Source organism: Protopterus annectens, chromosome 4.part1 (assembly GCF_019279795.1).
Source record: "Protopterus annectens isolate FY-2018-M chromosome 4.part1, PAN1.0, whole genome shotgun sequence".
Lineage (NCBI taxonomy): Eukaryota > Metazoa > Chordata > Ceratodontiformes > Protopteridae > Protopterus > Protopterus annectens.
In genome coordinates, this window is record NC_056734.1 from 319,166,854 (window position 1) to 319,180,297 (window position 13,444).

The following is a 13,444-nucleotide window of genomic DNA, read 5'->3' on the forward strand; positions in this document are numbered from 1 at the left end:
TTACCTTGTAAATGCAGCAGTTGCTACAGTGTTAGTTCAAGGCTGATTCTGTCTGATGCAAGCAGTACACAGCCAAGACATGGGAAGGTAAAGGTTATATGAGTTGCCTGCCATCAATGTTGTTATATATATAGAAGCAGGAGGAAGGTTTTGGGCCCCTAGGTGGTGAGTGAGGGTGCTATACATTGTCTCAAACAATGCAAGGGCATATCGAGCACATATATGTCTGCCTAAACCCACAGCAGCCGGTGATTCCCGCTCTGACACAAATGCAAACATGGCAACAGATAATAACTTTAAATGAAGATCACTAAGAAAAGGGAAAAGAAATTGCAGTGCTGTCATACAACCCTAAGATCAGAATATAATGGCATGACTTGTGATGTGCACCGTATGTTTGCACTTGGAAATCCTGCAAGAGACATGTCAGAAAGTAATTATATACATTGCAGTTTCTTAATTCATAACCCTCACAAGAGTATTCACTATAACTTTGTGACATTTTGATGCTATCAACTGTAGAACGTTCCCAGGCCAATATAAGTTAAGTGTACATTGACCAGTTAAACACCACAAATGCAGACAAACTAAACAGTAAGTTAGCTATGCACCCTGAGCATCAGATAGAAAGTTTTTCTCTTCCTGAATCCAAAATATAGAAAAAAGGGATATGGCACAGTTATCACCACTTGCACAGGGTGTTGTGTGTGTGTGTGTGTGTGGGGGGGGCTAGTCTGACACAAGTGGTCAGTGAATGTGTGTGAGTACAAAGGAGAAGAAGGCAGACATCTGGACAAAAAAAATGGGTGGTGAGAAAAAAATAAGTAACTGTTGCGTGTGTGTCTGTAAGGGTCCACCAGGTGAGATTGGTGTGTGAGTGTGTGCATGAACACATCTAAGCTGGGTACTAGCTCTACATCATGGTGTGTTGGACAGGTGTGAGCCATGCATTGGAGAGGTGACAGCTCATCTTTGTCATCTCTGTCTACAAGAACTGGCTCTGCCAGGAGTTGTACTGGTACTTTGATGTCCAAGACCATGGTCAGATGCAGTGCTGCTAAATGAACATGACTGCTGTCTACTGGATGAGCTCCCTTCACAGGAATGCCCATGACCAGGATCCCATGGTCCTACATGTCTGGGTGTGGAAAGTACATTCACTAACAGAGCAGTGGAAGTAATACTAGTATGGGAGTATGATCGGGCACAGGTACATTAGCTATTAGCAGATGTTGTGGTTGACCTGTGTCCATGAGGATGATGTTCCCCTCCCAGCAGACATTCCATTACAGACACTGCTCATTCCATGATAAATACTCCTTGGTCCATCACGGACACTACTCCTTCCAATGTGTCAGTCATCTGAACTAGTGAATCAACAACACAGTGGAGGCAGTGACATGTCAGCCTGAGACGCATCCACAACTCTAAGCATTTGTCTGGAGCACCTATAGGAATGTGCATGTGCCTCCATGATGGCTCTAAACATACATAGAATGGGACAGGAAGTGACACCTACAGCAGGTGGAGGAGGGACAGCAGGGCCCCCTCTGAGCAACTCTATCAATCCTCCTGTGTGGCACCTCACCCACACTTTGTCTATAGCCAGACTCAATGGGCACTGAACCCGCAAAAACTATACTTCTGTAATCAATGTACTCATTGTCCACCTGTCCAATATCTGTGGGTTCACTGGACTGGGTAGGCATAAGCCTACTGGCTATATGCAGTGTAAATGCAGGGTATGGTGGTAAGTCAAACTCTGTGTCAGATTTAACCTCTGCACCCCCGTAACTGTGCCTCAAGTTGTCCACTACTATCATCACCAGAGTCTGCTGAGACACTGACATCAGGTGGCACAGGGCCCACAGTTCCAGTGTCAGATTCACCTGTGTTAAAAAAAACAAGAAACATGGGAATACATTAACACTGGCACTACTATAGTGCAATATACTGTATGCTAACAGAGTAACACTGCTGACACTATTATAGACAGTCCAGCAATGCAAACAACACACCTAAGATCAATATCACACCCTACAGTTTTTGTTTAAATTGATTAGTAGTACTGACCTCAAACTAATTGACTTACCAACTGCAGAAAGCAAGCATTCCTGGAGGCCTGATGGACATGAAAGAAGTTAAGTAAGGGGTAAGGCCAACAACATCACAATCAGCAGTAACACAAAGGTTAATACATTTGCCACTTTATAGCTGCAGTAAACAATTGTTTATACAAGAATGTGGCTAACTCCAAGCTAAACCTTTACCTGTAGCAATCTTCAATCCCCCACCAATCAAATAAATATATGTCACACAGATTTAACTTATTCATTTAATTTTTTTAACTATACAACAGTATTCAACTGTTCAGATAGCAAGGCCTACCTGGAAACTCCTCCTGGGATGTGGTTGGTATCTCCAAAATGCTGGCTTCCACAACCAGCACGTGGTACAGCAGTGTCCTGGGAGCTGTCTGTGTTCCTTAGGTTTACTAGAAACTGCTTATTGGGGGTCAATGGGGGCTCCCTAGCAGAGTCTCCACCTGTAGCCAAGAGGCCAATGCCTACTGCCACTGCTTGTCTTCTTGCAGTGCTGAACATATCAGTGACCCTGTGGCACACCTTTTCAAAGCTTTGTCTCTGGCCACCCACGGAGTTAAGATCTGCAACAATTTGCCATCTGTCGCTTCCCTGTGAAGTAGGAAGACAGCATGTTGGTTTAAACCATCAATGATAACCTGGTTTTTGGCATTTGTAAATGGTCTTTGGTATGGATTGAAGTGTCACCCTGTCATTATTGTAAGTGTTCTAAACAAAAATGGACATATGATACACATAAGTATCACATAACTACAAAATAAGTGTTTACAGATGCAACATAAAATGTAGCCAATCACTACTACCACTGCAGAAACATTAAATAGTGCTATACTAACAACAGGCAGGATTCTAAAGAAGGAGAGTAAGAAAAGCAACATATTCTTGTTAGTACCATAACAGTAACTTACTGTAGCCCCACCCAGGCTAACAAAACATCTTTGAAAGGATAAAAGTGCTGTCAAAGGACCTGCCCCTGAAACATTTACACATATTTCTCACACAGCAGTCCTTTTCATGTATTTACATGCCTTGCCAATCATATGTACCCCTGAAATAGCTTGACAAACATGGCCATGCCATCAGCACACTTCTAAGTAATGCATACAGATAACACTGTAAAAGCCTGCGTTTCACATTATTGTTAAATACACTCTAGCATATGCAGTATGTAGGTGACAAAATGGAAACATACCTTCTGAGCTGTAGTACTCTTCTGTACAGATAGATATCCTTACTTCCACTGGGTGGGTCAGCTTAGATCTAGAAAGTGTTACTGGAGAGCCCACTGGCCTTTTTCATCAACATAACACAGACACTACAAAACATGCCATGATGTTTGTGGATGCATTAAAAGCCATGTCACTGTAACCTGTCTGGTATAGGATGAGGTCATGTCTGCCTGATTTCCAGCCCACTGTCTGACCATGCCATGGTGGGATTACTTCATATCCATAACTAACATATAGATGATGACATCAGCAGAGTCTGTTGATGCCAAACTAAGTTTCCTACATGCTGGTGTAAAATGCTCTCTGTCATGCCACAAGGAAACTAACATCATCCCACTACCAAAGAAAACCACTCTCACCAGCCCAAATGACTACAGACCAGTTGCTCTGACATCCATAGTTATGAAGTGTTTTGAGCTTCTGATCAAAAAGCAACTTTCATCATGTCTACCTCAAGATGTTGACCCTCTGCAGTTTGTGTACAGAGCTAACTGATCCAAAGCTGATGCCATATCAGTAGCACTACACATCTCCTTGAGCATTTAGAGGGCAAAGACAATTTTGTGAGGATGCTGTTCATACACTTCAGCTCTGCATTCAATATAGTGGTACCAATGCAGCTGATAGAAAAGCTGGCACATTTAGGAATCAGTAAACATCTCTGTAACTGGATTCTGACTTCCTGATTGAGAGACCACAGAGGGTATGTTCAGGTAAGAACACATCAAAGTGCATCACGATTAATACCGGGGTTCCATAGGGATGTGTTCTCAGCCCACTGTTATTCACTATCTTGACCCATGACTGCTATGCTAAGCACAAGTCCAACCATATCATCAAGTTTACTGATGACACCAAATTTGTGGGGCTCATCAGAAATGAGGATGAAAGGGCATACAGAGAGGAGGTGGCATCTCTACTCAGTTGGTGTGAGGGAACAACCTTGACCTGAATGTAAGAAAGAGCAACGTGATTATCATTAACTTCAGGAAAAGGACAACAACCCCCCCCCCAGTGCTCAGGATCAATGGTGAGAGTGTGGAGAGGGTTAAGAGTATGAAATTATTGGCTGTACACACATCAGAGGATTTCTTGCGGTCGGGAAATACCATCCAACTGGTCAAGAAAGTGCACCAATGCCTACACTTTTTACCTCCTCATATTCTCTCCATTTTCTATAGAGATGCAATAGAGAGCATCCTCACCTGCAACTTCACAGTGTGGTTTGGAAGCTGCACAGTTACAGAAAGGAAGGCGCTACAAAGAGTGGTAAAGGTTCCAGTCTTTCATCAATACAACATCTTTATTCTGCAAGAAGCATCTGAAAAGCTACCAAAATAATACAGGACAACATGCATCCTGCGCATGGACTGTTCAAGCATCTGGCATCAGGCAAGAGATATTTCAGCATCCGCTGCAGGACTACAAGATTCAGTAAGAGTTTTTACTCTACAGTGACTAGAATTCAGAACTTGGGCACTAGTCCCAGGGATCTGGACACATAATGAGTCAGTTTTTATTTGTGCAATATATACTTACATATATACCAAGTAAGTGCAATATTTATTTATTTATTATATCCATAGTCAGTATTATTTAACTCACTCAAGTGCAATAGTAGATAAATAACTTTAAATCTGTAGTGCATTTTGTTTTACTTTAAATAGGGTAGTTAATTTAACTCAGGGGAGGGTATTCTTTTTGTATATGAGTGTTGGTAAATGTCTCTGCTCTTTCTTGCATGTATTTGGAGTAGTATTGTATTTGTTATTTATGTTTATTCCTCTACTTGTATGTGTTGTTTCACTTTCCTTTGTAATCTGAAGAATTGAGCTGATGCACGAAATTTCATTTAGGTTACACGTGTGTAGTTTTAAATGACAATAAAGTTGATTTTGACTTTGTAACAGCAAGCAACAGTTCACACACAAACAGTTGACTGTACTGAGCACAGAACCCCTACCTATCTAAGTAGACAGACTACTAAACACAGTATTTAATCCAAGCACCACAGATCAAGTCTGACTTGGAGTGTGGCAGACAGCAGTCTATAGCTGATGATATCAGCAGTGTCTACTGAGGACAGGATAACAGTGTTCCACATGCTGGTGTAAAATGCTCTGTGTAATGTCAAGCAACAGCTTACACAAACACACACACACACACACACACACACACACACACACACACACACACACACACACACACACACACACACACACACACACACACACACACACACACAGTTGATTACAGTGAGAATAGAACCCCTACCTATCTGGGTGCACAGACTACTTAACACAGTACTTAACACAAATGCCATGGCACAAGTCTGTTTTTATAGCAGTGCAGGTTAATTTATACTACATGACGTCAGCAGGCCATGTAGGAGACAAGAGGTTGGGAAGCCTCCATTAAAGGGATGTGTAGGCATGAGCAGCTATCAAAAAACTGACCATCAATGCCATTGTAGACATAGCTGTAGGATGCCACATTTACTCTGCTGACTAGTGACACACACAGTTGACTATAGTGAGAAAAGAACCCCTACCTATCTATGTGCACAGACTACAGAACACAGTAATTAACACAAGCACCATAGCATGAGTCTGACTTTCAATGGAGTGCAGGTGAATTTATAGTAGATGACATCAGCAGACTATGTGGGAGAAAAGAAGGTGGGATGGCTGCATGAAATGGATATGTAGGCTTGTGCAAAATATCAAAATACTGGCAATCCGCACCTTTGGAGAAGTAACTGCAGGATACCACAACTACTCTGCTGGCTAGCCACACAAACTCAACTGCAGTGAGAACTGAACCAGTACATATCTAAGTGCAATTACTACAGAAAAAAGTACTTAATGCAGTGCCAAGACACAAGTCGGATTTATACAAAACTGCAGCTGCAGTTATAGTAGATGACATTAGCATGTCATGTGATGCACAGAAGCCTGGGAGGCCTGCCTAGGCACATAGCTTCATAGCATTATATGAGGCTAGTAACCTAACAGCAGTAATAGCACCAGGCTGTTTAGAAGCCTAGCTGTGGAGCAACACAAGTACTCTTATTGAGCATAGTTGGATGTGTTAGCTTAGCAGAGCAAGGTTGTGATCACCACCAACTGGCTGCACACATGAGGGATCACACAATATTTTATATTATAGTTTGTAGTGTGGTTGATATATGTGTGAAAAAGTACAGACACCAGTGTTGTAGCGCTTGATGGTGTATGTGTGTGTGTGTGTGTGTGTGTGTGTGTGTGTGTGTGTGTGTGTGTGTGTGTGTGTGTATGTGGGTGGGCAACACATGAATGTATTGTAAATATATGATGTTTATTTAGATCAGGCCCTTGGTTTGTAACATTTCTGCATCTAGTTTTATGTTAGACTAAGGAAATAGAGAATAAACACCACTAATGAAATATGTATATATATATATATATATATATATATATATATATATATATATATATATATATATATATATATATACACACACACACACACACACACACACACACACACACACACACACACACACACACACACACACACACACACACACACACACACACACACACAGTCCAATATATACAGTCCCATAGCACACCAAGCAGCTGGTTTGCACGATGGTGAACAAAGTGTACATGCATGCAAGATGCATCCATTTGCTGGGTCTATTTTAGTTCGCCAAAACTGCATTGCAGCGAACACCTAATCAATGACTGTAATTCAGTAAAAATTGTTTCAGTGATTCGCTGAATTTACTGAGGGCAAGGAAATACTGGCCCTACAGCACAATGGACTGACAGCTAAGCAAATTGAACACACCCAAGTGGGGAGCTTCACCCCCACACCCCTCCTGACTATATATACCAACTCCAAAATCACACTACAGCTGAGAAAAGGGCATAGTTGTGCTGTAGGGTAAGTATTTCCTTGCCCTCAGTGAATTCAGTGAATTGCTGAAATGAATTTTGCTGTAAGAGGGTCAATGATTAGGTGTTTGCTGCAATGTCATTTTCGCAAACGAATATAGAACCCGTTTGCTCATACTTAAGCAGTGCACAAATCCGAACCGAACTGCAAACATCTGATAGTTTCATCTCTACTCCAGGACTGTTTTTTTATGCCCAAGAGCATTAACTCAAAATATATGGTTTATATTTGTGGCTGTCTGCTTCCTAGGTGGTCTGGTTTGTCCAGTTTCCACAATGCAGTGCTTTGGGTAAACCAAGTGAGCACAGCCAAACCAGTAATATATCTGTTGTCTGGTAAAACTAACAGGAATATGGAAATAAAAAAAAGGGAGAAATATGTTAAATTAGGAAAACCAACATATGACATACACAGTAAAGACAGTATACACAAGATATTTCTGCAAAGCTCGAGATTTTAACTCTCATATACCAATTCAGCTTCAGAAAACAGGATGGATGCCTTATTTTTCTTTGCCATGGAAACAGCTTTGCAGCAAAAAACTAAAGTCATTCTACATATAGCCAACTGCATCATTATGCACACTGCTATCAAACCATCAGTTGTGATTTGTACATTTAATTTTCTTCATTATATTTGGATGTAGTGCACTTAGTGATCACACAACTTGTTATGATTATTCTTGTAAATATACAGATCTGTCTTACATGTCTCTGTTTCTTAGCACTTTATCTGCTAGGTGATCAGTAGTGTGAGACATGCAGCGTGTAAGCCATTCCATATCATTGGCCTTAAAATGTGTGAGGATATTAACTGGGAGATATATAATATGCAATTGCCAGTAACTGAAGGCCAGGTTGGATGGCACAAATAGGCATATACTGTTCTTTTGGGAGGAGTATAGCTGAGTTACTGTTATGGCACAAACAAGGGTACACTGCTGTTTGGGGGACAAAGCTCAGTTACTGTTATGTCACAAACAAGCATAGCCTGTTCTTTTGTCGGGGAGCAATGGTGTTACTTCTATGGCACAAATAAGGATGTGATGTTCGTGTCACTGTCCTTGCTCTGCATCCTCCCTGTTGTTTGATCTTGTGAAGGGCTGTGAAGTCAAAAACTGCAATGTGTATCAATACTTTCTATCTTCTCTTTTTAATGATTTACCATTAGAAAGGTATGGTGCTAAACTGAGACCAAGTAGTGATCATCAGTATTCTTGAGAGGTATGAGTGTGTGAATCTTTGATGCCTGAGGCCTACTACTTACTAATGGACACCTATAAGTGTCACATGTTAAAGTACTTTTTGTACAACTCTGCCTCTGTTTACTTGATCACTGTACCAAGTTACAAAGTACAAGGATATGCCATCTTATTATTCAAGAATACAGTCTTACCTTGCAAATGCAGCAGCTGACACAATTTGATTTCAAGGCTGACTATCTCTGATGCAAGCAATGCACAGCCAATACATGGGGAGGTAAAGGTTGTGTGAGTTACCTGGCATCAATTTTACTATATGTATGTGAGTAGGAGAAAGGTATTAGGCACCTAGGTGGTCAGTGAATGAGCTATGCATTGTCTCTTAGCCAAAGCAAGGGCATACTGAGCACACCTTTGTCTGCCTCCAGGCACAGCAGCTGGTGGTTCCCCCTCCATGTCCTCCTCTGACAGTGGCAGTGGTAACCTAAGCGTTGGTGGGGGGATGTGTATCCCTTCCCCTTGCTGATCCTGCTGCAGCTGTTTCTGCATGATTAGTGTAGCATAGCACATATCGTGAAGACTTGTGTACATGTGTGTGGATTATACTGCAGGGCTTCACCAGATGTATTTAGACACCAGAACCGTGACTTCAGCAGGCTAAACACACACTCCATGACTTTTCTGGTTTGAGCATGTGTCTCATTATGGTGTTCTTCAGTGGCTGGGTGTGTGCACTTCTGATGGATGTCATCAGCCATGGTTCCAGTACATAGCAAGCATCTCCAGTAAATGGCCCTGTGGGATGTCCCCCCTAGCAAACATCTGGTACATCTGTGGTGTGCGCCAGATATGGGAGTCAGGATAACTGCCAGGGTTGCCAGAAAACACATTCAAGATAATTCTCTGGGCATTATACAAGACTTAGCAGTTGATAGAGTGGTATCCCTTGCAGTTAATGTAGATTCTACTCTGCTCACCAGATGGTCCTTAATGTGTACATGAGGCAATATATGGCATTCAGTACTTCAGCACAGTGTGCTACATGGTAGAACTGTCGCATATTGCTGGCCATCTCCTCAGAACTACGGGGAAAACATATGTGCTCATTAGCATGTATGAGCATAGCATCCAGGAACTGGTAGAGAATCCTGGAATCTGATTTCTGTGACACACTGATCATGTCCCCAGTTGGTCTTTGAAAAGCACCTGTAACTAATATTCTAAGGGCAACACATAACCTTAGTTGCCACTGGGATGGGTTCCCTTCGGTTGGCTCTGGCTATGAGTTGAGGGTAGCAGAGCTCAGAGAGTTCTGCTAAGGTGTCCCTATCCAGCCTGTAGCATTCTACAATCTCCAAGTCATGTGGCATCTGATAAGTTACCCTGCACCTGAACACTCTTCTCCTTCTCAGCCTAGGCCTACTGTCACCAGCACCAGCAGCATTGGCTTCAGCCTGTAGCACATACATATGAAGCAAACCTGCAGCAGCCCCTAGCATTGTATCCATTTAAAATTTCCTTATCTCTACTCCAATGGTATTGAAGTATTCAGGAAAAAACAGAATGGAGGCTATATGGATGCTTTATAGCTTGTTGAATAGCTCCACCATGTTGGCTTGGTTCATTAAAATGCAATTCTCCTGTTTATGCTGTCATTAACATCTATAAAACACACCTACCACTTGCTTATTTGTGTGCTGTGTGCACCTCTGTGCACCAAAATCCTAAACCAAAATAAAAAATAAAATCAAAATAAGGCAAGTACAGGCAAAACTGGTATTACATTCCTCCCTTCCTGTGATATCACAGCAACATGGAGTAAAAAAAAGTGAAAAAAGGTTGCACATCCTGTACTAGAACCTGGGATCATCTATACTGTATCTCGGCACATACACGTGCTGCCACAGGAATAGTTACATGACAAACACAGTGAAACCAGACATTCATTCCTCTATTTGCCATGATTGTGCTAAGCACCACATCACTCAAACAATGACGAAAATAAAAACAATTACTTAAATTAGACACAGGCAACACATTTTAACACAAAATTCAGAGAATGAAACAGAACTTGTGCATTGTACACTGCTTACATGCACTTTTACCCTTCACAGAGCTACATGTACACCACTGTAAGTGTAATCTGACACACCCCACTGATGTCATTATTTACTGTTGACATCCATTGAAAACATACACTGTGGAAATGCCTACACAGACTGAAAATCCCTACATGGTTACTATTTTTTGCATTTCAGCAATTCTAATGAGTTTTGACCTCATTTGCATATTCACCATGATGACAGCCCTGAATCAACATGGTTGGTAATTATGTAGGCAGGGAAACAGAAATGGAGCTCAATGTTGTAAACACAAGGGAGGGTATTACTTTGCTATACATCTGCACAAAAGGATACAGTGTTGGATAATATTTGACTGTATTCCATCAGCTACATGCTGCATATGCTTACATGACAGTATAAATAGTCTGTTTCATGGGGTTTACACTTTTAGCTGACTACATTACTTATATGTGTATTCTTTATCTGGGGGTGGGGGAGTGAAGCTGTATTTATGTCATGGCACTTAAAAAGGATTGTTGCTATTGTTACTCTACTTTTGTAGCACCACCCTGTCTAATAATGTTATAATGTGTCTGCTGTTATATTTTAAGGTCAGTTCTCTACAAACCTAAGACCTTTTACTTACTCTTCCTTCCTTGTAGACTCCTTTCTGTGGCTGTATTCAGAAAGTTTCAAATACACAAACAACACAAACATGAAGTTTACAAGGTTGGTTTACAGCTTGTTGAATTATTGCATGGTGTAGGTTTGGTTTATTAGCATACAATTCAGCTACTTATGCTGTAATTAACCTTCCACAGAAGTTACCGTGTTTGTGTATGAGTTGCGCACTGCTACATAGAGTTTACTGAATATAAAAATATTAATGTCCGTGAGTGCATCATGATGCAACATACACACTGTGAAAAATGACCGTGTAGGCTTTATTGAATCCCCCTGACTATCTTCCAATTAGGTTTCATATGAGTGCCGCATTGGATGCTCCATCAGTTAAAATAAGCTTGAGACAATACACAGACATATATCCCTTTCTAGATGTCATTAAAATGTGAACAAGGTTAACAGTTCAGAAATCATGAGTGATATGTATGTCTAACTAGACAAGAAAAGTATTTATGAAGCCATATTACAATGCGGTGTTAAAATAAGCCAAAGTGTACAGGTGGGCATACAGTGAAGTTTGGAATGGTTGCACCACAAGAGATTAAATCCCCACTTTCATGAAGCAAGAAAATGGCTTCAGATACCCGTCGGTGAATGAAGATCTACACAGATGATTGTTAGATTATCTGTGGAAAGGGAGAGTTGTGACAGGGAAAAATGGAGACAAATTAACGGCACTGTACATTCATCTGAGAATTCACTTTGAATATTTAGTGCATACTGTAGCTTCTGAGCTAAATTTTGTATGCAAAAAAGTAAAATGACTAATGCAATTTCCCTTATTAAAATCTTTGATACAGGGAGTATAACATATACTTTCAAACATCTCAGAAGAAAAGGGTTATATGAGGACAGCAAATTTTTAGAAAAGAAAGTGTTTATAAAAGCATGACAAAACTTGCAAACTGGCAACAGGTAGCAGGCATACGACTGCCTTCTATAACTATGGTGTTCGAACTATGATTATTTGTTTTATTTTCATTTGCTGACTGGGGAAGTCTGATTGAGTGCAGGACCCATTTTCAGTGAACACCTGAGAAAAAAGCTCCATTTTTATAATATAATAAAAGATAAAATGTAGGTTATCACCACCCGATGGTGTGAATATTGGCTCTAGATGAGTGCCAGATTTCAAATGGCACTCTGACTCCATGTGCAAAAGTGAGAAAAAGGGGCTGTAGATGAATGGATACTTTTTTTTTAATCTGGAGCTAAAAGGTAACACTGGCATATACAGGATATTCCAGAAAATGTCTGGAAACCAGTATGATTCAAAGAGTGTATGTGTTAAAACTGAAGGACAAAGAATGCTAGATTTAGTAATGACTTTTCCTGTTGCATTATGGGTGATTAGTGGAAGGAACAAAATGTGTTTGTTAAGTAGGACACTAAATGAAGTTTGCCAACATAGCTCTCAACCTCTTAGCACAAAAAATCTGGACAAAACCAAAAATAATGGGAGGACAATGCCTAAAAAATAGGGACAAATTTTAAATATTGCTCTCATAAACTTAGAAAGTTGCTAGGATAAAAGGTCTTGTGTTACCATTTTTCTGAAGGATATGAAGTCTGAAACTTAAATGTCTATCATTTAGTGAATTCATTCCCCTCTGATCTGCCACAACAATCCAGAGAATCACAAATTTTCTGAGGATCAGAACAAAAATTTGACACAAAAATCTGGACATTCTGTGAAAACCTGTACAGCTGAGAGGTATGTTTGCCACCTGCAGTATATCATTAACATCAGCATAATTTTCCCCCATTGTATGTGGAGTTGGGTTCACCACAGCTGTTACACCCTCTGTGAATTCAGTACCACTCTCCTACATTCTTTATCAGTCATGACAGGTCTTCTCTTATTCAGTTCAGCTAGCTGTTGGCTGGGTTTCCTTGCCCGCTCTTGTCTTCTTCCTACTTTTTTTATCTGCTTTTCCAAATGAACTTTTGTTTCCAGCACATGACCGTCCAACACAAACTGTTTTCCTTGAACTTGTCTACATGTGTGGTTACATTGGCTTTAATTTAGATGTCTTCACTCTGTTGTCTGTTCCATTGCATGCATCCTATTACCCATCTCAGACACTTCATCTCCATCACCTCAAGCCTCCTCTGCTGCTCTGTCTTAATCAGCAAAGTTTCTGTGCTGTGCAGAAGCACTGGTCCCACAAAACCTGTGTGAACTTTACTTTTCAGCTTCTATGGTGATCTTCTATTGTACAC